This window comes from Corvus cornix, chromosome 5 (genome assembly GCF_000738735.6).
Source record: "Corvus cornix cornix isolate S_Up_H32 chromosome 5, ASM73873v5, whole genome shotgun sequence".
In the NCBI taxonomy this organism is placed as follows: domain Eukaryota; kingdom Metazoa; phylum Chordata; class Aves; order Passeriformes; family Corvidae; genus Corvus; species Corvus cornix.
In genome coordinates, this window is record NC_046335.1 from 31982924 (window position 1) to 32009263 (window position 26340).

General features: G+C 35.5%; 2 protein-coding genes across 2 annotated transcripts in view; one reads left to right on the plus strand and one right to left on the minus strand.

Annotated features, from left to right (window-relative positions):
• Window positions 1-26340, minus strand: part of AVEN (apoptosis and caspase activation inhibitor) — a 90470-nt gene that overhangs the window by 31791 nt on the left and 32339 nt on the right. The gene's annotated exons all lie outside the window — the stretch shown is intronic.
• CHRM5 (cholinergic receptor muscarinic 5) overlaps window positions 19076-26340 on the plus strand; it is a 50263-nt gene continuing 42998 nt past the window's right edge. Inside the window, exons 1-2 of the mRNA XM_010391259.4 lie at window positions 19076-19438; window positions 19524-19766. The gene's annotated coding sequence lies outside the window, so the exon portion shown is untranslated. The remainder of the gene's footprint in view (window positions 19439-19523; window positions 19767-26340) is intronic.

Below are 26340 nucleotides of genomic sequence, written 5' to 3' on the forward strand. Positions count from 1 at the left end.
GTTTCACACTGTTGAACACTATGGACAGGTTCTTAAGGAACAGTAAATAGATGTATCTATATACAGCTTAGCATGATAGATAAGAAGTCTACTATGTAAATTAAATACTTTTTTACTACTGGTTTTACTACTGCTGTCACCTTAAGACTGTAGAGTTTAAACCAGATTTACTGAAGCAGAGAGATAACTGGATTTCATTTAAAAAGTAAAGATTGATATTTGTGTAGTTCAGTGTAAGAGGTTTTTTCTTTCTTGAGTAAGGCAGTTAATTGGGATACTCCAAAAATCAGAATGATGGTAGGTAGCTCTTAAAGAAGTTATCAGATTCAGGCACAGTTCATGTATTATACACATAATCATCCAGAAAGAAAGAGAAAGAACTTTAATAAAGCAACTACCTTGCAAAGAAGGATTTTAAACTTTAATGTATACAGTAATCTACATTAGAGTTTTCAGTGCTAACATCATGCTGACATTGTCTTTTTTAAATGGCTAAGAAGTTTGTACTCTTAAAAGTTAAATTTGCAATCTTATCTGAAATCATTTTTCATTAATGAACATATTGGAGAAAATGCCACTATGGCATTACTCTTCCAACAGCCGATACCCTAAGACATATTTGCTTCAGAAATTACTGTAAAATAGCACATTTGTAACATGTATCAGTTAACATTATTGAAATTATAAAATGGCTACCAATATTAACATGTACAGAAAAAAATATTTTAAGAAAACCCAATGCAATGCATTGAAGACTCATTCAAAAACTCTGGATTGCTCAAGTTATAATCATTCTATTAACATAACTTCAACTGACATTAAAGAATTTTCTCAACTTGTTTCCACTTTTGCATGTTTGACTCAGGTACACAATTTACAAATCAAGTATTAATCCTTTCTTTTTGAGGGGAAAAGACAAGATAGAGGGAATATGACTACTCTTGTGTTCATCTATTCTACGACAATCCCATAATTCAGTTTCGTACTCCCATGACTATTCATGAAAATACAGGGAAAAATTAAAATCAGGCAGTTAAATAAATATAATAAAGTATATTAACCTGCATTCTTTACCCCTTTGCTCCACTTCATTGAAAGCTGCTAGGCACCATGGTGACAGACACAATAGAAATACTTAAAATACTGTATGTCATTCTGTAGTGATCCTCACACTAACAGCATACTGTGGATAAGTTAGAGGGGAAATGGCAAAGACCACCATCACTGGGAAAGGTCACAATGACAGTTTATGCTAAATCATTCGGCTGTTTCATTGCAACTAGTAAAGAACTCCATTTTCTAAAAGAAGGAAAAAAACCCTAAAACAAAAGAAAAAACCAAAACTACCCTGAAAGACACATATATATATAGTGGAACAGCCTATCCTTCCATATGAAATAAATTAATTATGCATAACCACTTCTAAATCTCCTAGGATGATAAGTCATTTAACCCTTAATAGCTAAAGGCAGAGAAATAAAATCATGAATTTTGATCATGTATCTTCTCACTAAAGCTCAAAGAGTGAAGACAGAAGAATGAGCTAATACCTCGCACGTATGTGTGGCAAAGTACTGGTAACCAAGCAACAGGCAGGAAACATGTCAGAGAGGAAAAGCATATTTACAGTCCTAACAGTCTCTCACTTATACACAATTATAGATACCAGTTACAAGAGGAAAGGATCAGACAGCAGCACAAAGCAGTCACTGCACCTTTTCTTTTTTATTTTTCCATTTTGCCCTACTACAGATATTGCCAGGGTTTCAATTGGATTAATCTCACATGACAATTAGCTGCCTTAATTCTCTTAATTCGTAACAGAATAAGCAACTTGCCTAAATTCTGCATGAATAAATGCACAGAGAATACATCCTGAACTTACTTCCTACTTGTTTGGGTTTATATTTTAACAGGATTCTGTGTTAATACTTTGTGTGAATTATTCACTTTTTCTGTATGATCAACAGCACACTCAGGAAAAAGAATATATATACCATTAGACAAACAAATATATAGTGTATATATATATGTTCAGCATGATTATTCATGCATTTTTCACATACACACACCTGCTTAGAGAGTTATATCTTTAACCTTGAAGTGCTTAAGACTTTGTCCAAAGTACACAAGTTTATTAAATCCCCAAATGCAGAAATTCTAATTTTTTGTTAATTCATTTGTCCCTTTTAAACATACAAAAGCCAAATAGGAAGGTCGTCATACATAGTCATACTTAAGTGTTTCTGGGAACACAAGTATAGCAGAAACAATGTCTATCAATGTTTCTTCGAACTAAAGCATTTAAAAACTCAAGGGAGTAGAGGAAGTAATGAAGCAAATACATTTTTTTCTTATGTTCCGCTTTTAGTTAGCATTTATTGAAACACAATCACTAATGCATGTATTTTGAGCAAACTGTGGAAGCAGTGGTGACCCTGGTCCTCACTACACCTAAAAGATACTTGCCAAATGCACCAGAACATATACACTCATAAAGACACAAGACTTTTGATTTGAGTTTGGTTGGAGCCATGAGGAAGAAAAGAAATCTTTCCAGGGTAGATTTCTCCTTCTTCAGAGGCAAACTCCATGAATTTTCACTCTTACATAGAACACATTCTATTTTTGAAACAAATATTGGTGCTAAATCTGAAGTCAATCACTTAAATGGACACAAATGACAAGAGGTATCGCTCCTAATTTCTAATAAAAATTTCAGTAATTTTTATTTATTGCTTACTAACAAAAATTTTAAAATATGGTAATCACACAGTCATCTGGAAGCCCAGTAAATAATTTGATTTTATTTGATCACCATGATACTTGTACTCTTTATTACAATCATGAGTACAATTTAAATCACGCTCACTGCATTACAGGTTATTAACTCAAAGAAGATTTAATAAAATGACAGTATAACCAATCTGAGTCTGAAATAAGTCTTTAAAAAGTAGACCAGCAAAGAAATACAAGTGGCTGTTTCTTGGACTGCCATTTGCCTCAGATATTTCTTCTTTCAATTTTCAGTGATACAGTAACACTTTATATGCCACAAGAAAAGAACACTATTTTGAGAAGAATGTAACAATAATCAAAGAAAAGATGGAAGCAGTATCATTAACAGTGAGAAATATAAAAGGGTAACACTGAGCAGCCATGCATGAGTGCTGAACTTTAATACTTCAAATTGAAATGGAATATGGAAGAGAAATGGTGACACATACACTCAAATATTTTCCTCTGTTTTCACTTCTACAGCTTGTGGTATGTAGGGCTATGTTTATTCATATAAACATAATTATTTCATGCAATGTTAACTCAAACAGCTAATAATATTTAGAAAGAAAATATTGGGATCTTTTGTTCCTGTCCAGACTATTGTGAAATCACAGAACTTGAACAGGCCTCACATGAACATCTAGACTTTTTACTTCCCAAGCAGGCTCACCTACTCCTACCTCATTCCTGGAAGATGTTTTTCTAGCTCATTGTAGAAGACCTTCCACTTCCTTCGAGTGTCTTTAGCGAGTTTACTCAAAATGTTTGGCTGCTCTTACATGAGAAGTATTTTTTCCATGTTTAATCTAAACCCTATCTCACTGCAATGTACATGCTATGTCACTTTTCATCTACACCGTGAAGATGTATCCAGGCTGCAGCAGAGGCCTTGCCAGGCAGCAAGCTGCTTGGGAGCCAGCAGTGCTTCCTCAGAGTTGCTCAGCTCACATCTGGAATACTGCACTGGTTTGGGCCCCCATAAGAGACACCAGTAAACGTTCAGCAGAGCCACTAGGATGGCTGGGGGCTGGAGCACTCACCTGTGAGGAAATGCTGAGGAGATGAGGCTTTTTCAGCCTGAGCAGGAGATCGCTTTGGGGGAGACCCAACAGCAGCCTGCCAGTATGGGGAGGTTATCAAAGTGATTGAGCCAGGGTACTCAATGTGCATGGAGGGAAGGACAAGAAACAACTGGAATAAATTGAAATGAGAGGTTCAGACTGGACATAAGGAAAAACATTTTCACCGTGAGTCAGGCAGTAGGGCAGGTTATGCCAATGCCAACCTTTGAGATTCCTATTGGATAAAGCCCTGCACAACTTTGTCTGACTGCAGCTGACCTTGCTTTGCTTGAGAGGCTGAACTAGAGACCTTCTGAAGACTCTGACAATCCACATTATCCTGTGAACCTGTGACATCCATACAGCTTCACAGAATCACAGAATCATTTAGGTTGGAAAAGATCTCCAAGATCATCAAGTCCAAATTTTGACTGATCACCACCTTGTCAACTAAATCACAGCACTAAGTGCCATGTCCAGTCGTTTCTTGAACACCACCTCCCCGGGCGGTCTGTTCCAATGCTTAACAACCCTTTTCATGGAGAAATTCTTCCTGATGTCTAAACATCAAACATATAAAGATAGTCAAGCATTCCAAGGCTAGACCCCCCTAAATAAGAATGGTTGTACTTATTCAGACTGATGGTCGATCACACAGTATCTCAAATCCATGACTTGTGACAAGTAGTTGCCTAAGGCAAAGTGAAACAACAGAGGAAGGATACTCTCTCCTCCCTAATATTACTTCAACTAAGTGGAAATTTGAAACTGATAACATTTCCAGAATTCTCTAACAGAATCCACTTCCAAATGCTGTTAAAAATATGTTAATTATCCAGCCAGAGAGAATCTAGTTAGTGTGGATTTATGCAAAAAAGAAGATATTTAAAACTTCCATTTTCCTGCTTTGACCTGTTAGTAACTTTCTTCCCTGTTCAGCAGCAGGGCAATTCCTTCCTCTCTTTGCTCATTTTTATTCAAAAACCTACAACTCAACTAGTAGCAGAGATAATTAGAAAAGACCATCATCTTCAATTACTCTTATGCTAGATCTTTGCATGCTTCCAGTCTGCTTTTTTTTTACCACCACAGACTCTTCTGTTCTTTCATGACACCAGGACCATCTAATTTCTTCTACCCTTATCAGAAGCATCAAACACACATATACAGTGTTAACAAACTGCTGGGTAATCTCCTTACCAGGCCAAATTCAGAGTCTCTGTAGTTTGTTTTTGGCTTTTTTTTTTTTAAGTGTCCATTTTCTTTTTCTATTCTTCTCCAATCTTTACTCTCTCAGATTATTTTCCTGTGTTTTCCACAAAAATGACAGTTATACATCAGTAAAGTTAAAAATGGGAAGATCAGAATAATTAGAGCAAAAACTCTCCATCATCTGATTTTTCATCAGGATAAATAGAATTACAATAAGTGCCTACCTGGATAATAAATTAATCTGTCCAATTTTTAATGACACAACACCAATTAAACAATATTTTACAATTTAATACATGCACTGTACAACAGCTCACTTTTCTGTGTCGAGTGCCAGAGCTTCTAAGAGATTTATTTAATCATAAATGTTGAAAAAATTCCACGCCAAAATCACAAAAAAAGTACAAATACATATTATATCTAGTCGCACTTTGTTAGAACAGTGTGTTCCAATAAGGACTTCAGTAAAACAAAATTATACAACTTGCAGTATCATTTAAAGCATTTATAATTTTTAGTGCACTGAAGTTGCCAAGAAACCCTGAGAAGCAGATGGGCACTACTGCTGTTAAAATGCAATCAGTTACACCAGAAAACAATTGTGCCTTTCATACTTACAGAAGAAATGTTTAATATTAGTTTCCTAGAATTTAATTTCTTATTTTTATTAACAAATATTATAAATGAACTGATTTTTTAAAATCTGGCTTCCTTAGTAGATTCCACTAGTAGCATCAGTTCTTCTGTTTAAGAACATAATCAAAAAATAAATAAAACTCTATCTAGGCAATATCTCATTCAAAGAATTCCCAGCAGCAAGCCACCTGAACCTCTGCTGCTGAAGCTTTTTACTGAATGCCATAAAACAAAGCTTCATTAAAATCTTAATTTGTTTAAAAAATAGAAAAATCCAGCAGCTTCAACACAAGGACTAAATTCTACATTTAATTTCAACTTTCAATACATTTCTTCTTTACATTCCATTATTTCATAAAATACCATACATTATCATAATATCCATTATAGTAATATCCATTACTATAAATAAATATAACCATTCACTAATAATATAATCATTCACTAGACTGATGCCTTAGGTTTTAACTTTCATATTTTTCAAATTTTATCCTACTTGGTGTGTGACTCTGAAGTTTCTTGTAGCCTTTTAACTTCTGCTCTCTCATGCTAGGTAGACATAACAAAGCTTCTCTGGATCTGCTTTTCAAGGAAGACTGTCCTAGGCAAAAAAGTGTAAACCAAAGAGCCTCTAAAACGGGGGGGGGGGGGTGGTGTGGGTGGGGTTAGCTGAGGGGAAAACTGAAGTTTTAATTGAAGAATTAACCCTGCTATGCAAATGAACCAAACCTATAAAAGAGTGAAGAACTCGTGACCTGTGGTCCATCTTGGGGTCCGTTTTGAGAATAGCTTCAGGCTCCCCAGGGTGTACCTTTGAAGGCCTTTCAAGTAAATGCCTCTTTTAATCCTTTACTCCTGTTTAGTCTCTGTTTTATAGGAGGCCTCTTAAGGCATCAAGAGAAGCAGCCCTCACATCCACTACAAGGTTATAATATTATACAAGTATAAACAATAAAATTTACATGAAATATGATTTCAAAGTCACTATAAGTGATATAAAACTAAGGCTCACCTGAGACAAACCTTCTATATTTGATTACTCCAATGCAATTTTTCTGAACATTGGTCTCACCAAAGAAGGTGCTTGCTTACTTCAAGAACATCAAATAAAGGACTTCCAAATGGGCATATATAGTTTATACTCTTTAATTGAGATACAATTCAACATTTTTGAATGTATATCCTGTGGATTATCTCAAAATGCTCAATAAATTTTGAAGTTGTCCTACCAGCGTGGTGTGCATAGAAGATTACAGTGATTTGGAACACCCACAGAGGAAATCAAATGTCTAAATCAACATGCTAAACATATTTTTTAATGAGCCTCATTGCAATTACACAGCTATTTTCTGTTATACCAACAGAACGTTCATCACCTCTTTTACTTTCAGAAGTAGATCACCTGATCAAAAAACCCCATGTTTTATAATAGAGGGTACATTTTGTACTCAACCATTTGGACCAGTTTCAAGCTGAGATTGTTCACCAAGGTGTTTCTACAGACAGCAGCCTCTCTTCGGCTGTTGGAGGCAAATGTCATCTTTAATTCATTAAACAAACAGCACTTCTTTTCTCCTAGGCAGAAAATGCTGTCAGCCATAATATTTTCAAGATATTTTTTAATATATTTAAGACTTTTTTGTGGGAGTTGTTACTGAGATAACAGGAAAGGGGATGATGAAGAAGGAGGTCTCTGAAGCATGAATATCTATCCACACAACCAACGAACGATATTTTTAAAAAATTTAAAAAGCAAAAAAAAGGGCACTGAACTGTCTTTTAACTGTCTCAGCTAATACACAAAATAGTCTCAAATATTCCTAGAATCCCACTGATTGATAAAGTGCATGAAATTGCTCTCATTGCTCATTGTTCCTAAAGCTACTGAAAGGCATGCAGCTGCTTCACAGATCTCAGCTGCTTATAAAAGGTGATTTTTTACATATCCTGGACCAGTCAAATAAGAGCTGAAGCACACAGATTTAATTTCCTATTTTTATGTGTCTCTGTTAAACGTGATACTGTAACACTGTTGAAAAATGTGGACCACGTAAATATGTTTTTAAGAAAGGATGTTCTCTGATGTTTGATCTTTGTATACTTTCAAGCCTAATCAACAAGAAGGGAGATTTAATCCATGAAACAGAGAGCAGCTAACAACCAAGTTCTAAGTGATGCCCATGAGTTAGAAACACAAATTACTTGTTGGTAGAATTGCCTTGTTAAGGTATAGAGCTGGACATGCTTCAGCAATCTCAGACCTAGTGGGAGGTTAACAAGGCTTGGGAAGTAGGATGCCCTCTGAAAGTGGACACAAAGAATGCAGAACTTATAGACCGTCTGGCAGAGCTCCCAAGATAAGGAAGAAACCAATAAACACAACTCAGCAACTGTGCTGAAATCAGCTCCAACTGCCTAAAAGGTAATTCTGGCAGGGGGAGACTGTGACCACTGGAACAAGAAACCCACCAACCCCAAAGAAGAGAAAGCTTGAGCATGTGGAGCAATCAGCATGGGAAATGAGAGAATCATTAACCAATAGAAGATAGAATACTAATTAATAAGAGAACTATGCAACTTGCAGCAAACTAATTCCTTAGTTTGCTAATATGTACAAATAGTAAAAATTTTTGATGGTTGCTGTGCTTGATTGTGGAATACCACCAGACACCCAGGCTTGCACAGCTCTGAAATAAATAATCAATGTCTCTCTCAAGTGTGTCATTATTGGCTTGCTGCACACAGGTAACAAATATGATTTTTGCAGACAATACCCTTCCCACTCCCCACTCCCTGCAGCATAAAGGAAAAAAATGATCTTTGACTTGTTACCCCAAAAAACTGAATTCAAATTGTGGAAAACAGGCAACTGGGAAGATACAGTATCCTCAAAAGGCAGGTCAAAGAAATCTCCCAGAAAGATAAAGGACAGAACAACAAAACTTCCCTCTGCATACACAGCCTATTCCATCTGAGGGTAGATTTCATGGAACACTGCTCCATTCAAATACCCAGCAGGAAGCAAAGCCTGACATTTCTGAAGATACTCACAGTCTCTGGATGAACAGAATCACAGCTTAACTTCCTGTTTCTTCTCATCACACAATTGGTCATGCCTCTGTAAGAGATATTTTAACTGCATACGTGCATTCTTTTGCAAGCATTGAATTTCAATGTTCATCTCTATTTTAAAGTGGCAATCAACAAGACAGGCTTTTCCAAAAAGCAGTTCTCTGAAGTATACTAGAATCAAATGTAGAAGTTGTATGCATTTAAGCACAACGATAGCAATGGCAATCCTGTTCACTGATGATGCATACATGTATCTGTATCTGCTCATATGAGACACATGTCCCTGTCCTGCAGGTACCACAAGACAGGGCCTGAGGCTTTCTCTGTGCTTCTGCACAGCCCTGTTGCCTCTCACCCAGCTCTTGATGGCCAGGCCTCTTTGGTCTACAAATCTTTCCTCTTCTACCCAACTACACTTTACACATGGGCTGACAGAAGAGTACTGAGATAGGAGTCTTTTGCTGCCACTATGCAGGATGCCTGCAGTGTGGCAGAAGACCATGTGATGAATCACAGAAGCATGAGTCTTGTGCTCCCCTGTGAGACTTAACGTCTGTGTGATTGAAAGAAAAGACAGAGATTCCTTAAAAATAAGGCTGAGATAAGGCATAAAGCACGATACTCTCAATCCAGCTGACAAATGCATTCATACATTGAGTCACTCAAAAAAGCTCATAATGAAAAAACAAAGTATATATTTTCATAATCCCCAGATAAATGGAAATGGAAAATAATTACATTAAAGCACTATTTAAATAAATAGATAATTATTAAAAATTATTGAGTCTTTCCTACTGTACATTCCTACTCCAGATTTAGAAAGAAGCATTGGACACTAAGATATAAGGGTACACTTTTTGACCTGTAGTTTCAGTGACAAAACCAGAATTGCATGCCCAAAGGGGTGTTGAAGATGCTATCTGCATTACCCTAGCACTACTCAGCAAGAGGCTAATTCTCTCCCAGGACATCTTTACTTGACAAACTTTTAAAAATGCAATTTAAGAAATTGTAACTGAGCACAATTAAAACACTCAGCATGCAAACAGATAAGTATTGCATTACATTTAGATTAGTTTATCCTGCAAATATAGCATCCTTAACATCATAAAAGAAACATGAGGTATCAAAACACAGTCTTTCTCAAAATTCTAAAATAATTTTAAAATGAAAGAGAGTTATGTGGAATCAGTCACAAATAACTATAAAGGTGTTCTACTGAGGTTTTTTCCCAGTTCCCAGTGCTGCAGCAGTAAATCCTCAGGAGGAAAAAAAACCTCAACCAAACACCAAAACAAAAAAGAACATCCTCTTCTCAGACAGAACCCCAGTCCCTGCTCCACAACTGGGGAGAGATAAACTTCAGCTCCCAAGACTCTTTAATTGTATACTGAAGTGTTGACTAAAATGCAAAAGAGCTAATCTCAACAAAGAATGGCCCTGCACCTATATAAAACAGCAAGATAATGTATCCCATGATGGTGAGGCATTTGTAAGTTTCTCATCTTTCCTGATTTTTTGGCCTTCCAGTGTGCACTCTCAGTGGTTTCTCAGTGCACTCATTGATATTCCCCTTCCAAATGAGAGCTGGATTCCTTTCTCCTTTCGACTTTCTTATCTATTGTTAGAACTGGCTTTTAAACAGCCTGTGAAAGTAAATTCATTACATCATTAATTCTTATTTCTGGCAAAGGCTCCAGTAGATGTTTTTAAACTGGTAAAATTATAGGATTAAAATGCATAAACCATAAAAGGTTACTTAATAGACTGGACAGAAACATACATAATTAGAAAGAGCAAACTAAAATTCCAATATCTTTAATTTTATGAATTCATTACTTAATGGGCTAGATTTTAAACAGTAGTCCTTAATTGTGTCCTAATTATTAGGCAAGTTCAAATTATATTCTTTGTGTACTGATTTCTTCAAAATTGCCAAGCTTATAAAATGAGTCTTTAGAAAAACCTGCATACAATCTGAATGCAGGAAGAAACTACTTCTTTTCCCACATCACACATCTATGAAAGCAGATATACAGCAGGAAGATTATTGAGGTTTTTGAACAAGACCTGTTTTTCTACCTCTCCTGGAGGACTTCAGAAGTCATTCCTCACTTACTGGAAAACTGGCAAGTTTTGTGTCTTTTGCAGGATAGCTCTGCCCTTCTGCAGAATATAAACATCAAGCTCATTTATCACATCACAAGGCAGAGAATGAACCACACAACATCACTATGAAACCACCTGAATTATGGGCATGTGTTTTTCAGACATATGACTATTTGCTGGGTGACAACTACACACATGGCTCACGAACAACATTAGTTAACCTAGAAAAAAACCTACAGGAAACTAATAACATTTCAGATAAGTCTGAAACTTGAAATTTGAACCTTAGCTCAATTGAAGGCTGAACAATAGAATTTCAGTGAAATTAATGTTTATCTATTAGAAAGAAAGGATACAAAATTTTACATTAGTCAATGTCCAAAAAGCTCTTTCAATTTCAGTAATTTTGCAACCATCTAATATTTTTGAAGGGAATTGTTTTCAAAATTATATAAGACATGAAGTAAGAAGAAAGGGGATCTTTTGCTGATTGCTTTTTGGAAACAACCTGTACCTAGGTATTTATAGATAATAGCTTATACAATTTGCAAACCATGGGCTTTAAAAAAAATGCAAACCCTGATATCTGTACTTCTATTTAAATCTTCCCTCCATAAATATATACTTCCCCTACCTAATCTCTAATACATTGAAGATCAACATAACACATATCTTGGAAAAAAGAAAAGCTTTTGGAACAACTTATCCCAGCAACCCAGACTTAGTACTATTAGTCTAATACTGCTGTTCTGAAATGCAACTGACATCAAAACTTACCTTTTATCCCAATCGCCATTGATAAAGAGGGAGATCTTTCAGAGGATTTCTAGCAAAACCTTTTACAAAGCTATGTTTAACAGCTCCAGAGCAGTGCCTTACAGATTTCAAAGTAAATGTAGACAGATTACAGTTTACCCAAAGCCCTCAACATTAAACGACTCCTTTCTAGAATCCCTCTCATCTGAAGTGTACTATGAAAAACAGCACCAAGCTAATATCAAGTTAGGATTCTGTTCAGCTATTTACTCCAATGAAGACAGTTGCAGAGATGAGACAGAGTAACTTCTCACAGCTATGAAGTCTGCAAAGGATGCAAAATTTTCCATTAATTCTTACTTGTCAGAGAAAGGACAAAATCTTTCACAATGAAAATCACAACAGAACAAGAACCTAGAAAACAACTAAGGTGAATAAACTCTTCATGCTTAAATTTAAAATTAATCCTCCAGGTCTAAGAACCCCCTGAAAATCAAAGCTCCATGAATTTAGGGAATGGGGAAAAAGTAAAAGGAGAAGCTCAAAAGATGATAGAAGAACAAATGCAGATTTCTCTAACACCTAGAAAAAGAGATGCAGTTTGCAAATATCATAATGATGTAGCACTTTAAAAATAATTTTTTTTATTGAGGGGTTAAGTGGGTTTTCTTGCAACATTTATAGGGTTTTGACTGTTAAGTCTTACACTCAGTTGGAAGAAAACTCTCAAAAGCAATTTTCTGAATACAATTTCAAAGCCATGCAATAAAAAATGGGAAACAATTAAACCGATTCTGGCAGGGAAGTGGAAAACACATTAAAAAGTGAAGCAATAAAAGGACAATGAAGTGTTTGGATGTAGGATATCCAGGCTGAATATTTCACCCATCTAGAACCAAACAGGAAGTCTGCGCCAAAGGCATCAATGAGCTTTTAAAAAACTATAATATTTTATAATATAAATATATATCTTTATATATATATTTTAATATATTATATTTATATGTAAATATATAATATTATATTTTTCAGTTGAGCAGTACCCACAATCTTTCTTCAGAATAAGATATACTTAGACAAATACTTTCTGACTAGGATGATTAAATTAGATACATTTTCCTTTAAAAGTAAAAATCAAAGAAATTTGCCTTTGAAATTAACAGCTATGATTACTACAGACCATTTAAATCAAATCAGTCTTTCTTTTAAAGTTACACATTGTTGCTGAAGTTTTACAAACATCAACCAAGGTGATACAAATGTCTAAATAGGTGCCACTATATTTTATTACAGTGAAGTAGAATCAAAGATTAACTAAAGAAAAAAAGAACATGCTTCAAATTTAAGTAATTTTATGTAAGTGAAGACTTCAATTCAAAGTAAAACAAAAACAATAGAGGATTAAAAAGAATATGAAAGTTTGGGGGCTTTTTTTATAACATACTGTTAAAATTATGTAGTTTTGCTGTAGGAGACAATAGTATGTTTTAGGGGCAAGTGTCTTGCAGTACATTTGGCAAGAAGATAGGTAAAAAAAAAAGCAAACAAAAATCCCATGAATCCTTGCAAGTATATAATTCATAATTATTCAGGGCAAGAAGTTTGTGCTGTGCCTTGTAAATTTGCCTGAAATAAAGGTGTTTAAATAAAATCCCCAAAAGCTATTTGGGTGAAATAAAGTCTTTAAACAATCCCTTTATCACAGGCTTAGTGGAATCACTCAGGGAGTTACAGAACACCTTCAGCAAATTACATAACTGCTTTGACATGTTTCCCAGGTTAAACGATTTCCAGATTTCAGAAAGTTGTATTGTAGTTATGCACAATTCCTTGTTAAAACTCTATAACAGGAACTGCATCTACAATGAATAACTGACTTTTTTCAATATCAGAAACAGACTCACCCTCTACTTCTTGCCTTTCAAAAATCATCCACCATTTAAACATTACTAGTCTTTATTTAACATAAAAATAATTATAAATGTATTGAAGATGTCAAACACTTATTTCTTAATGAGATATGAAACTCTGTTATTAAAAAGGTTATATTTTTCCTACTTCCCAGAAAAGCGCCATGTTCACACTAACCTTTTAACTAACAGGAACAGATGGGTCTAACTGGATACAGGCGTGATGGGGCATTGTGGTAGAGCAAAAGAACATGTTGGTTCTCATACCTCTGGCAGATGGGAACCAGTCAAAATTAATTTTAGACTAAAAATGTTTTGCTGCTTCTCAGTAAAAAAAGAAAAGAAAAAACCCACTTGGAACGATACACTATTTTATACATGCCATCAGAGCTCAGACAACAGCAGTTTTCAAAAAGTTGGTACCATACATTAAAACCAATTACATAGGCTTACTGTATGTCATTTTTAAGCCTGTGAATAAATTAGAAATTCCTGAAAACAGTAGCTTATAATGGAAGTGCTGACACAACCTTAACTACAGCAGTAAATGCGCTGCTATTATGAAGTTGTTATGGCAACTAGGAAGATCAAATTGAGAGAGAAAGGAAGAATATGCATAAGCAAAACTTAAAAATCTTTGACACCACCCCCCACAAACTCTTCCAGAATTTGTGGTCAGTGTTATTGCTCCTTACCTTTACAACAAAAAACATAAACTGCAAAACCTGCCTTTAACACAGGTGAGGGGGAAGGGCTGCCAAAATAGTGTAAAATTCAAAACAATTCCAAGGTCATAAACCATTTGTTTCATGCATAGTCTAAAAAATAGTAAATTGAAAGATATCTGGCCAGCATCTGGTGAGAACATATTCATCAGATATCACAAGTTAACAAATAACAATCATGCAAAACTGCTCAGTCTTCAAAACAGTTCCAAAATTTGCTACCAATCTGAATAGTTTAGTAACAGCAACCTGCTGTAATTTGGCTGAATTGAACAGACAGCACGTTCACAAATACTGATCCATTAATTAAAATGTGATTAAAAATATAATTGAAGCTCATATATTTGTGAAACAGTTATTACTTACCCTTCCTAACGCAGTGTTAAACAAAAGCAGAAATCTTTGGCTGTTTACAATATTAAAATAATGGGGAAAAATACATACCAAGGTAGTCAAATTTTAATACACAAAAATGCTCAAAGTATGATTTCTAAAACATATTCATTAAAATCTGTGTCAGCACACTAGTTACCTTTCTCAAAAAAAGAATTAATAGTTTAATTGAAAGTATCACTCTTGCAAAATTTCACTGAATAAAATTTCCAACCAAGTGTTAGTAGCAACCAACAGTCCTAGAAATAACGTTAAATTATCATTATTAGTAGTGGAAGTGGTATACATTCTTATTACAGCATTCTGTCCAAATTCATCTACTAGCAACACTTTGACTAGAAAAGTAGAAAACAAACTATTTGTCTGTCTTTTCAAAGAATTTCATATTAAAGCCACTTTGTCTCAAGTCTAACTTTACTGCCATAATCAAAATCTAGGAAACTAAAAAGCCGTCAGGTGTCTGACTTAAGAGTTGTGCTAAGTACTTTTACTCACTCATTTCCTAGGTAACAAAAACTCCTTTTCTTATAAGCTATCTCAATCCATTTCTTTTTTGAAGATGTTGATCTATACCATTTTCCAGACTATGGGAAATACTCATTTAATAAGAATAGTATCAATTTTAAGAAATGCCAAAGTATCTGCTTTCAGTGAGAGCTAGCAGATATTGCTGTAAAATTCAAAATAATTTTAAGATTCAGGTTGTCATGTTTTTAAGTAAAAAATTATTCAGTGTTAATTATCTGATTGATTTCAAAATTTTAAAACTCTGAAGACTGTTTTTATTTTCAGACATTGATTTTTTAAAATCATTTTGGTTTTAAGAAATATTATTAAACACTGAAAAATACAGTTTTGCAGATGAACTTCATTAAGCTGGAAGATAATCAAATATTCCATTGAAAAAACAGAATTATTTTATCTGCAAAAATAAATAATTATTGATATGAGATCACAACAAATACACACAAACATCCCTCAAAAAAAAAAAAGTAATAAAAGAAGGCAAAAGTGTATTATGTTCACAAAGGCAAGAACAACTTGTAGACAACAAAAGAAGCAGAAATAATGATGACATTTTCTTCAGAACATTAGTTCTTCAGCAATTTAAAAATTCTGATAAATGCACCGCTTTTCTCTGAAAAGCGAGCACTAGTTATCAACTTACCTGAAACAGGTAATCTTACAGCTCTCTAAAAGCTGAATGACAGTATACAGAAAAAGGGTAAAAATAGGATTTCCATGTGCACAGCTGTTTGTTAGATAAATGGTAAATACTTGATAGAATTCTCAAAAAGAAAAATGCTTAGAAGTGTTCACTAACACTATGTCTTCTTTTAGGGTTTTTTTCAAATTCATTTGCAATGCTAATGTGATTATCATGCATTTTATAATTTGTAGAAATGGTTCATTGAGATACAGCTTTACTGATCACTCAGTCTTATTAGAAAAATGTTTTTTCCAATATATTTGACAAATTACTTTCATACAGAGGGGGTATTATTTGGCCTTTAGGACTTGAAGAACCCATAATTATTAATCATGAATGGACTAACACAGACAATACATGGATTAATACTATTTGCAAAGCTACCAGCTTTGATACTGTAAATATTAAATATCACTGTGAGACTGCAATGAAATTTCAGTGAGCTTTCACCCCAAATGCTCACACACTTAAAATGCAAAATGTTTTTAAAGAAAGCATTGTGCTCACTTATACAACTTTTAAAAAGCACTCTTCTTAAAGCAGGTAAGTACATTATTCACCCTGCATCCAATTTTCAGGTGCAGATTTTCAACCCATTGTTAACCAAAGCTACGTAGTAGCTTTTTGTGCATCACCACTCAAAAAAGTAGGAACTGAAATAGAAGTCTGTCCAAGTACAGAACTTTTGCCTCACTACAAAGTTAACCCTTCTGCTGTCACAAAGTTATGCAGAAGACAACATGCCTGTGATCCAAATGAAATGGAGGGATGTAGCCAGTCCCCTGTGATTCCTTATTGCTGGCTCAGAGGTATGAGAACTTCATGTCAACTGATGCTATTTACAGACATGGAATCCCTCATCATACCATATTGTGAGTCCAAGATAACCAAACTCTGCAAGGAAGTAATCCCCTAATGCACATAGTAGATACCCAGTCACAAGATGGACTATAGGCCCTTTGGAGAGCTCACTGGTGCATGCTCAAAGCTTATGCTACTTCAGTCATACTGACAACATTCTCCACCACAGATGTTATACATCCACGTCAGTCATGCACCTTATATATAACTTACTCCTGCTGCAGATTGACCAAACAGAAAAAAATTTCAGAACACTATGCTAAAAATACAATTCTTTATGCTGTATTTAAGGTTGAAAATTTTAACCACCTTCATCTTCAGCGTTTGAATTCTGAACACCAACCATCTCTTATTCCCCGACTCAGGCTGCACATCAAGATGTCAGAATTACTGTCATCCCCTAAACTGTAACATGCTGCTTTATCCAAGTTATCTTCATCTCCAGGTTTGAGACAGCAGAATACTTTTGATACTAACATACAAATAGTTCAGTTTACCTTGTCCTGAAGAGAGAAAAAAAGTGAGTTTTATACATATATGTGTACGTGTATATATATATATATATATACACGTACACATATATATACACATGTATGTATATATGTGTATGTATATTTATACGTATGTGCTCGCACGCATGTGTGTGCAAGAAAACTGCTCAATTATTTTGTGCTTCAGGACTTCTTCTGGGAATTATCACAGAGTAGATATTTGAGTCCTCTGTTTGGAGATTTGCAAAGGTGGAAGCAGACCGGGCTAGTGTTTGTCTCCCAAAAGATTATCTTGGAATACAAAGGTTGTGCCTTGGAAGATTTTCATAAGAATCAACACTTCTTAAAAATATGCTAATAAATTTAGGTCACTTTCAGTTCAGCTTGGGCACCAGCTCCAGGCATGGATTGTATATGTGAAGACAGAAATCCTAAGAGAGAAAGTGTTAATATTATTTCAGAAAGTATGCCTCATTCCAGTAATTTCAGCATGGACTTTATATCATGTACCCATTGTATCCTTGGCAACTCGACTTGTTATCTAAAGAGACAAAATTGACAACTTAGATTTAAAGTTACAGCCATCATATACTTCTAAGCTTGGATTTGGTCTGGAGCTAGATAGAATGCAAGCTAGACACCCAAAATATCCCAAAAGTTATTTGATGTGATATAAGGGCATAACAGTGCTCATCATTTTTGACTGGATAAACTAGAAAAAGCTTTATCCAGATGTTCTCCATCATTTCATAACAAGGAAGATGAAGATAAGTTTTCTTCTTTAATGATGAGAGAGGTTCTTCATCAGAGGTTGTTTACTTAGAGTAAATAAGTACAAACCAGCAGAAGTAGCCCTTTCTCCCATCACCTTTTTGATGGGCTTTATATTTCACCGTGGTTTTAAAGTAGCCATCATCTTATCTCTTCTTCACCTTCAAGGTACAGAAGGCAAAATAAAGAAATTGATTTATTGTAAACATTTTCTTGTCAATAAATTTAAAAAGAAAAGTTACATTAAAAAAAGATTCTGAGAGGAAAAAAAAAAAACCCTCTATTTTAAGGATAAGTTCCAAACATCGCATTATTTTCCCCACAATCATCGTACGTTGCCCTTAACAACATTGATAGTGCAAATGAAGATTTTATCCATCATATTTTACATTTATGAAGGCTTATGCCACATTGAAGTGAGTTCTTCAAAATATATTATTTTTTCCATATTAACCTCTAGAGAGCAGCTCCTTAACATTAAATCAGACAATTTAAATTTCTAAATTAATTAGAAATGGATTTGCAAGTGTCTTTGATACAAAGTGTGTAAGGAGTTTGAAGATCATCTTCATACAGAGAGTTCTTTGAAAAACATTTTTTTAAAATGTTACGGTTTCCTTTTGCAGGGGAAAAAATAAGAAATGTGTGGGTTTAATCTATAAATTAAGTTATGAATGAAAACCTACAAGACAACAGCCAGGTTCCCCAAATGAAAGGCTACCTGAAGCAAAACACAAACCATGATTTTACAAAGCAGATTTCTTAGAATATCTTTTTTATAAAAAGCAGCTGTGAATAGACCTTAACCTGAATGGAGTTTTAACCCTATGAATGACATCCACCCTGTCAAAACAACTCTGGTCTGTTTTACCTGATCATATCCCAAAACAGCATTTTTTTTCTGGTTTGTTTCTTAATGACAAGCTGTTAAAACACAGAGAACCTATCAAACCTAGTATTATCATCTGCTGCTTTTTTCTTCTAGTACACACTGCTGTCCATCAGAAGAAATAATTAATGGTTCTATTATGTATGAAAGCATCATCCCGTCAGTTCAGCAACTGGTTTGAATAGCTCATATCTGCCACTCATTGATGCCATGCGTGCTCACTGTCCTGAGAGATGACAAAACACTACACCCTTTAGGATTTTTTTTTCCCGTCTCTCTAAAGCAGCATTTCACATCTGTGTCTGATAGAAGCATGAGGAGCTGAGAGAGGCAGACCTTCATCATCCTTCACAGAATAATGTTGCATGGATTAAAAGTTAAGCCCTGATGTCTACTGATCCTGTATATTTCCTACAAAAACCTAAAATGTGGAGGCTACCAAAATGTGTAGGGAAATAACTTTTCACTGTTGGAATAGCACCAGAAAACAGATGGAATTTACTGGCTATCAAATATTTAAATGATTTTTTAAATGGGTGCTGAATACTTGAGTTAACTGAGGTCAGTGCATTTGCCTTTTTTACATTTTTTTTTGGTGGGGAGGGAAAGATGCAAAGTTCACAGGTTCTTTCTGTTACCTGATCAGGTCAGAATAAACAAAAATCCTGAATGTGAAAGAAATCGTATATTGGAGATACCTGGAAATAAACTGGAAACAACCAATACCATAAGAGCGAAAGCAGCAGTGAACAAGAAGACGCTGTGGAAAAGAAATCACAAGACGAGAGTGCACAATGCATTTCAAATAGAAAAAAGCTTCCTATCTGCTGAGTGAGTCTCAGTATATTCTGACAGAGCACAGACAAAGCTTCAATCAAGTATCTCCTAGGTAAGTTTTTATTTCATATACTGTTTTGATTTTTTATCACATCAACATATATTTCAATGTATGAAAAATAACTCAATATAAAATTCTTTATACTGATACTGAAGTTTAAATTCTTCAATGACAGATACTTGATGTTCTTAGATTTCCTATACTGTAAAAATAACAGCTCTCTTTTGATATTAAGGTTATTCAAAGGAAAAACTCTTATATGATCTCTTGACTAATACCAGAGTGAAATATTTCCTAAGACTTAAATCCTTCAAAATATTTTAATACGTATTTCCATGCATGGCTGTGTAAGAAAGAAATTAATAAAAAGCCATGTTTCTGTTAATAGTACCAAAAAACATTTACTGCACTTCATTATCTATTTAATCTGGCAAAGCAAACAACATTTTGCACCACAGCAGCAGATGTAAGAGGATATCTTTTATTACAGAATAATAAATCTTTGTTTATATAAAAGAATATTAAATAAAGCTGGAAGTGTTGACCAGTTATTTATGAAAGGTAAACTACAGCACAGTAAGGGAACAGCACCATGCTAATGTACCCCAAGATACTGTGTACCGAGTGTCAGTAAGAAGACTGGGCATCTGTCCCTCAGTTAAACTATAAAAAAAGAAGGTGCAGGTTATCTCATTTTTTTTCACTCATTTAGAGCATTCATAACATGAGTCACATAGACATGAACTCTACAAGAAAATAGCATGCAAAGCATTTCAGAATGAGATTCTACCATCTAACAGGGCTTGAAATCTAAACACTATACCTTTTAATCAAAAAATTACACTTAGAAGTCATAGAGAAAGATACATTTGCTCAGATACAAAAACCTCCCACAACCCTCGAAATTAAAAAAGCATTAAGAATTTTATATCATTTAACATACCATTTTATAGTACACTGGTCAATTTTGTACTCAATAGCAACTTTGAAAAACTACACCTTTGCTTCCTCTATTATTGTTTTCGCACAGTTTTTTTCTACTTGCTAACATGCAGTATTTCTTCTTCTAGCACTGTTTTAAGTATCTCCTCTACTTCTCTCTGTATCACTTCCCTTGTTTCTATTTAGCACATCTGATTATATGATATTCTTATTTAATACAGCCATGAATTCTTTCTGGTTTTTTTTCTTTTTATGTTTTGCTAATTTACTAAAATAATATCTCTCTTGCCTGATGCTTGCTAAAGACAGACTAATTTGCTATTCACAAACAACCCTTATGAACCCTTCACTTATGCACAAAGCATTTATGCATTCTAGCAAGTGTTAGAAAACTAAACTTACTTGCCAAAGACTGGTAGAATACTATGAGACTAAAAAACCCAAGTTGATATGAGACAAGGCTCATCGTAGTGTCAGGAGTCAACAACATACTCCCAAAATAATGGCAGGATATGTGAAACAACTTCTGCAAGACAGGGGTCATCTCATGCATATTACTGTTGCATACTTTATATATCTGAAATTTGTTCTACACTTTTCACTGCCATGGCAGGGGGAAAAACTCTTTTCTCTAAACATTCCCACTTAAGTCTTCTGCTTAATACAGGCAAAGACACTTCTATTATTCTAAACCTTTTCCATTTTCCCATGTGCTGTATTTAATGAGAACTTGATGGAATTTTTGCTAGTGCACCCATAACTCAACCATTTTGTTGTTGGCAGGTTCCAGCACTCCCTACATTTCCCCCGTTTCTGTCCTTTTCTCTCTCAATCATTTTTTCCCATGTCCACTTCACATATCACCCTGATCCAGTAAGAACTCTTCCTGCCTACTCACAGCTTCTATACAACATGCACTGATACTTTGTCTCACATGTAACACACCAGGGAAAAATCCTAAGTGAGGAAGTAAGTTCTGTAGAATATAAACTAAAATATTATGTAAGTTTCAATAGCACCAGTTCACAATTTCTGTAACTTGAACCATCAAATTACTGCATACGGAACTACAACCCAATAATATTTACAACAAGCAGCAAATGCAATACAGCTTTTGCCAGCTGATTTCAGAAGACAGCTTTGTATCTGCCGGATGTGGTTCAGAGTTGGAAATTAAAAAAGAGAGAAAAATAAGAATTGGAGTTCAACCTTTGTTTCTCTGAGTACTGTTCTCACACTAGAAGTTTTGTTAACTTGAATGTTTCCTGAGTTTTTTGCCTTCTCTTTTGTAAAAGATATTGCTTATCATGGCTTAAAAACAAAACAAACAAACAAAAAACACCACTCTAAACTCTAAACATGCCAGCTAACCAACATCCTTATTCAAAGGTGATTATTCAAAGAAGCTCTCAAAAGGCTTACTCAAAACCTTGTGTTTTAGAAACTTCTGAACTGAGAATTGCAGTTAAGGCTTTTTAAGCTCTGTTGAAAATATGAGAGGGCTAAAAACAAGCGGAAAGCTTGCTTGTAGGAAGAAGAACTGGATACAAATAATCTTTTTTCAATATATATGATTTTTTAAAGGTGGATTTTTTCAGATGTATTCATTAATAATTTCAAGTCATCAAGATAAATCCTATTTTTATTTTAAATGCATTATTTCTCTCACTTATCCTCAAAGAATTCAGATATATTAACTAAGCAAACAGGTTTTTTTTAGTTCCAAAACCTAACCTTCCATGCACCCAGAAATAAATATCAAAGAATCACAGAATATGCTGAGTTGGACGGAACCCACAAGGATTATTGAGTCCAACTACTTGTCCTGTACAGGACTATCCGCAAGAATCACACCATGTGCCCAAGAGTCATGATGTGCTTTCCAAAATGTGTAATTATGTAAAATCATATCACCTGAAAGCAGTAAGTCAATATTTATTTTTCCACCTTTATCACAATCAGTTGTTCAAGGATCACTAAGCATCTGACAAGGATATCTTTTCATTTCCTCTCTGTATTGAGTTGTTTGTATATGTGAAATGAATAAACCACATCACAAAATAACAACAGGCAATTGCCCAAAGAGAGCACATCTGCTTCACAAAACAGCACATGTGGCCCATACATATGGGACCCCCTTCCCAGCTATTCCAGCAGGTAACAAATATTAAAGTGGTAAGATATGGTTTAATACGCCTTTTAAAAATTATACAAATTAGACACAAACCAACAGTGCCAACCGCCCCTTCTGGGCAGTTATCAGCAAAAAGAAATCCACAAGTAGGAGCACAGACTTGGAGGTACGCATATTCCTGAGCTATTGGCCGATCTTCTGCATTCACTTTCACATCTAGCAAGACTACTATGTTACAGGTAAAACATAAGATACTTTTACACTTCCATCCTTTTATTGAAAGAATTTATATAAGCTAATAGAAAGAAAGGAGCGAAATCCAGAACTTATGCTTCTCTAGTTAAATCACTGATGCAGTAAGTCTATTTCATCTTGAGTTGCAAATGAACACAAAATTCACCATGGCCATTTACATCTCTCTCAAGCCCTTCATTAAATAATCCCCTGCCTCCAAAATTACTGTAATGAGAAAAAAGGCACTAAAACACTTCAAACCATTTGCACTGTAAATACATGAAGGTAATATTATGCAGTACTTCCAACCAGGTGGAAAGAGATATCATCCAAAAAGCCAAACTGTCTGATATATATATATTTTTTGTTTTTCATATATATTTTTTTTCCTTTTTTTTTTTTTTTTTTGTGTGGAACAAGCAAGCAGAGTCAGTTCAAAACAGTTTATGGCTGCAGGTGACAATGCACAGGGCAGACATTCAGGCTGCTATCAGTACAAACTCTGACTTAAAACTAGAGCACAAGGGCTTACATACATTTATGACAGATACAAACTGCTTTGGGAAGGGTCTGACGTGGCAAAGCAGCATCTGCGTAGAAGGAAGCTTTATTACAGCAGATGCAACTGTGTGTTAACTCAAAACCTGAAGCCCAACAGCTTCAACATACATCTGTTCAGCTCATTCCTCTCTTTCTTTGTGGTCCTTGACCACCTTTTAGGTCCTGCAAGGCCTGCTTCCACACTTGAAATCTCAATTAACCAAAGCCTGTATCAGCTTTTCTATTCTTTTTTTCACAGAACTGATATCAAATTAATGGATCTACAGTTACCTAAATAGTTCCATTTGATAGCATTTTTTCACTATTCTAGAAAGACATTCCATAGTGGTCTTCAATATTCCTGAAACGATGAGACATTAAAAATACCCATTTGTATAGCCTGCCTCAATGAGCAGATGCTTTACATGGAATTCATGTTGCTATTCCTCTGCTATTTACTTATATATCAACCAGTGATGAAGCCAGCAAGCGTGCTAAAAATATTAGAATTACAGAAAAGTGAATTCTTTACAGGACCTTAATACCTTCCAACACTTTTGAAAAGACACCATCTCAAACTTTAAAGATTAATTTAGTGATCCTGCAGCTTACAAACAGGGAAGAAAGAAGCACTTGGGCAAGGTCACACCATATCCATCAGAAGCTCCATACAGCCCCAAATTCTGCACAACAGCGACCAACAGCATGAGTCTAGGAACAACTGAAAACAGAGCACACACACAGGGATACTTCCTCAGAATTATTCTGCCAGCCTCTAGCTATTTGCAGTTCAGGGATTTTTTGAGCCTGACATAATGTCTTATTTATAAGATAACCTTCAAAGTATTTTTCCAGTTGTTTTTGAACCTGCAAAAAATTTCATTTTCCACAAGATCCTGTGAAAAAGTTCCATATTTAATTATGTTACATTAAAAAAATACCTTTGCTTTGAATTCACTGCCAGATAGTTTCATTCAATACTCCCTATTTCTTGCACTAGCAGAGACAATAATAATTTCTTATTTCTTGTATTAATCCTTACATGATTTCACAGAGAGCTATGGCATACTGTTCTCATCTGTCTGCTGTTGGAGACCTCCATTTTACTCTATTCATACCATCCTTAGCCATGTAAATTCTTCCATACTGATGGCTGGCCTGCTGGCCTTTGCTGTATCTTTTCAATACTACTGTTTCCTTGTGGAGCTTCTGGGATCTGAAGTGCAAAAAGTTACACAATGTGCCTGTGTCACTGATTTATATGGTGACACCATGATGTCTCTTCTGTTTTGTTCTCTATTCTCCCAATTTCTGTAGTTCACTTGCTTTCAACTAGAGAGGAATAACAATCATCTCAGATGATTTTAAATGTATAGGGACTGTTTACACACACACACACACACTCTCACACACACTATATTTCACTTAATCTTCATCTGCAGAGAATTTAACCTGTCATTTTTGTGGGGTTTTTCTGCAACTCTCTGCAGTCCTCAGGCTACACGGAATTAGGGGGGAAATAAGATACACAGTTTTAAAAGTGAAGGTAAGAACACATCAAATCAATCCAAGAGCTCTAGGTGATTCTCCAGCACCGAAATTCACAGAATCACAGAATGGTTGGGGTTGGAAAGGATCTCTGGAGGTCTAGTGTAACTCCCTGATAAATAAGATTCACCTAAAATGGGTTGCACAGGAACTGGTCCAGGCACATCTTGAATATCTCCAGAGAAGGAGACTCAACAATCTCTCTAGGCAACAGTTCCAGTGTTCTGGCACTCTCAAAATAGTTTTTTCTCATATTCAGATGAAACTTCCTGTGTTTCAGTTTTTGCCTGTTGCCCCTTGTCTTGTCACTGGACACCACTTGAAAAGAGTCTGGCCCCATCCCCTTGTCATGTGCCCTTCAGATGATCATATGCACTGATGAGGTCCCCTCTCAGTTATCTTTTGCAGGCTAAACAGGCTCAACTCCCTCAGCCTTTCCTCATAAGACCTGGACCTGCTCCATGTCTCTCTGTTACTGAGGAGCCCAGAACTGGACACAGCACTCCAGGTCAGGCACCACCAGGGCTGAGTAGAAGGACAGGATCACCTCCCTTAACCTGCTGGCCATGCCCTTCCTAATGCAGCTCAGGATCCCATTGCCCTTCTTGGCAACAAGGGCACTGCTGGCTCATGGACAGTTTGTTTTCCACCAGCAGCCCCAGGCCCTTCTCCACAGAGCTGCTTCCCAGCAGGTCAGCCCCCAACCTGTACTGGTTCAGGGGTTATTCTTCCCCTGGTGCAGGTTCTTACCTTTATTGAATTTCATTAGGTTCCTCTCTGCCCGACTCTCAAGCTTGTCTACGTCATGCTGGATGGCAGCACAGCAGTCTGGGGTACTGGCCACTCCTCCCAGTTTGGTACTCTGTCCCTCCATCCAAGTCATTGATCAGCAAGTTCAAAAAGACCCAGTACTGAGCCCTGGGACACAATGCCAGTTACAGGCCCCTAACTAGATCCTGTGCCAACAATCACAACCCTCTAAGCTCTGCCATCCTGCCAGTTCTCAATCCACCTCTCCATTTGCTCATCCAGCCTGCATTTCCTGAGCTTAACTCTGAGGATGTTATGGGACACATGTCAAAAGCCATGCTGAAGTCAAGGCAGACATGTTTAAATCAAGACTGACAAGAGCTTTTGACAGCAGTTGTACTAAGAAATGCGCCTTAAATCAAACACTAACTAGCTCAAAACTTGCTTTGATGACTGCTCATGTTATTCAGAAAAGTT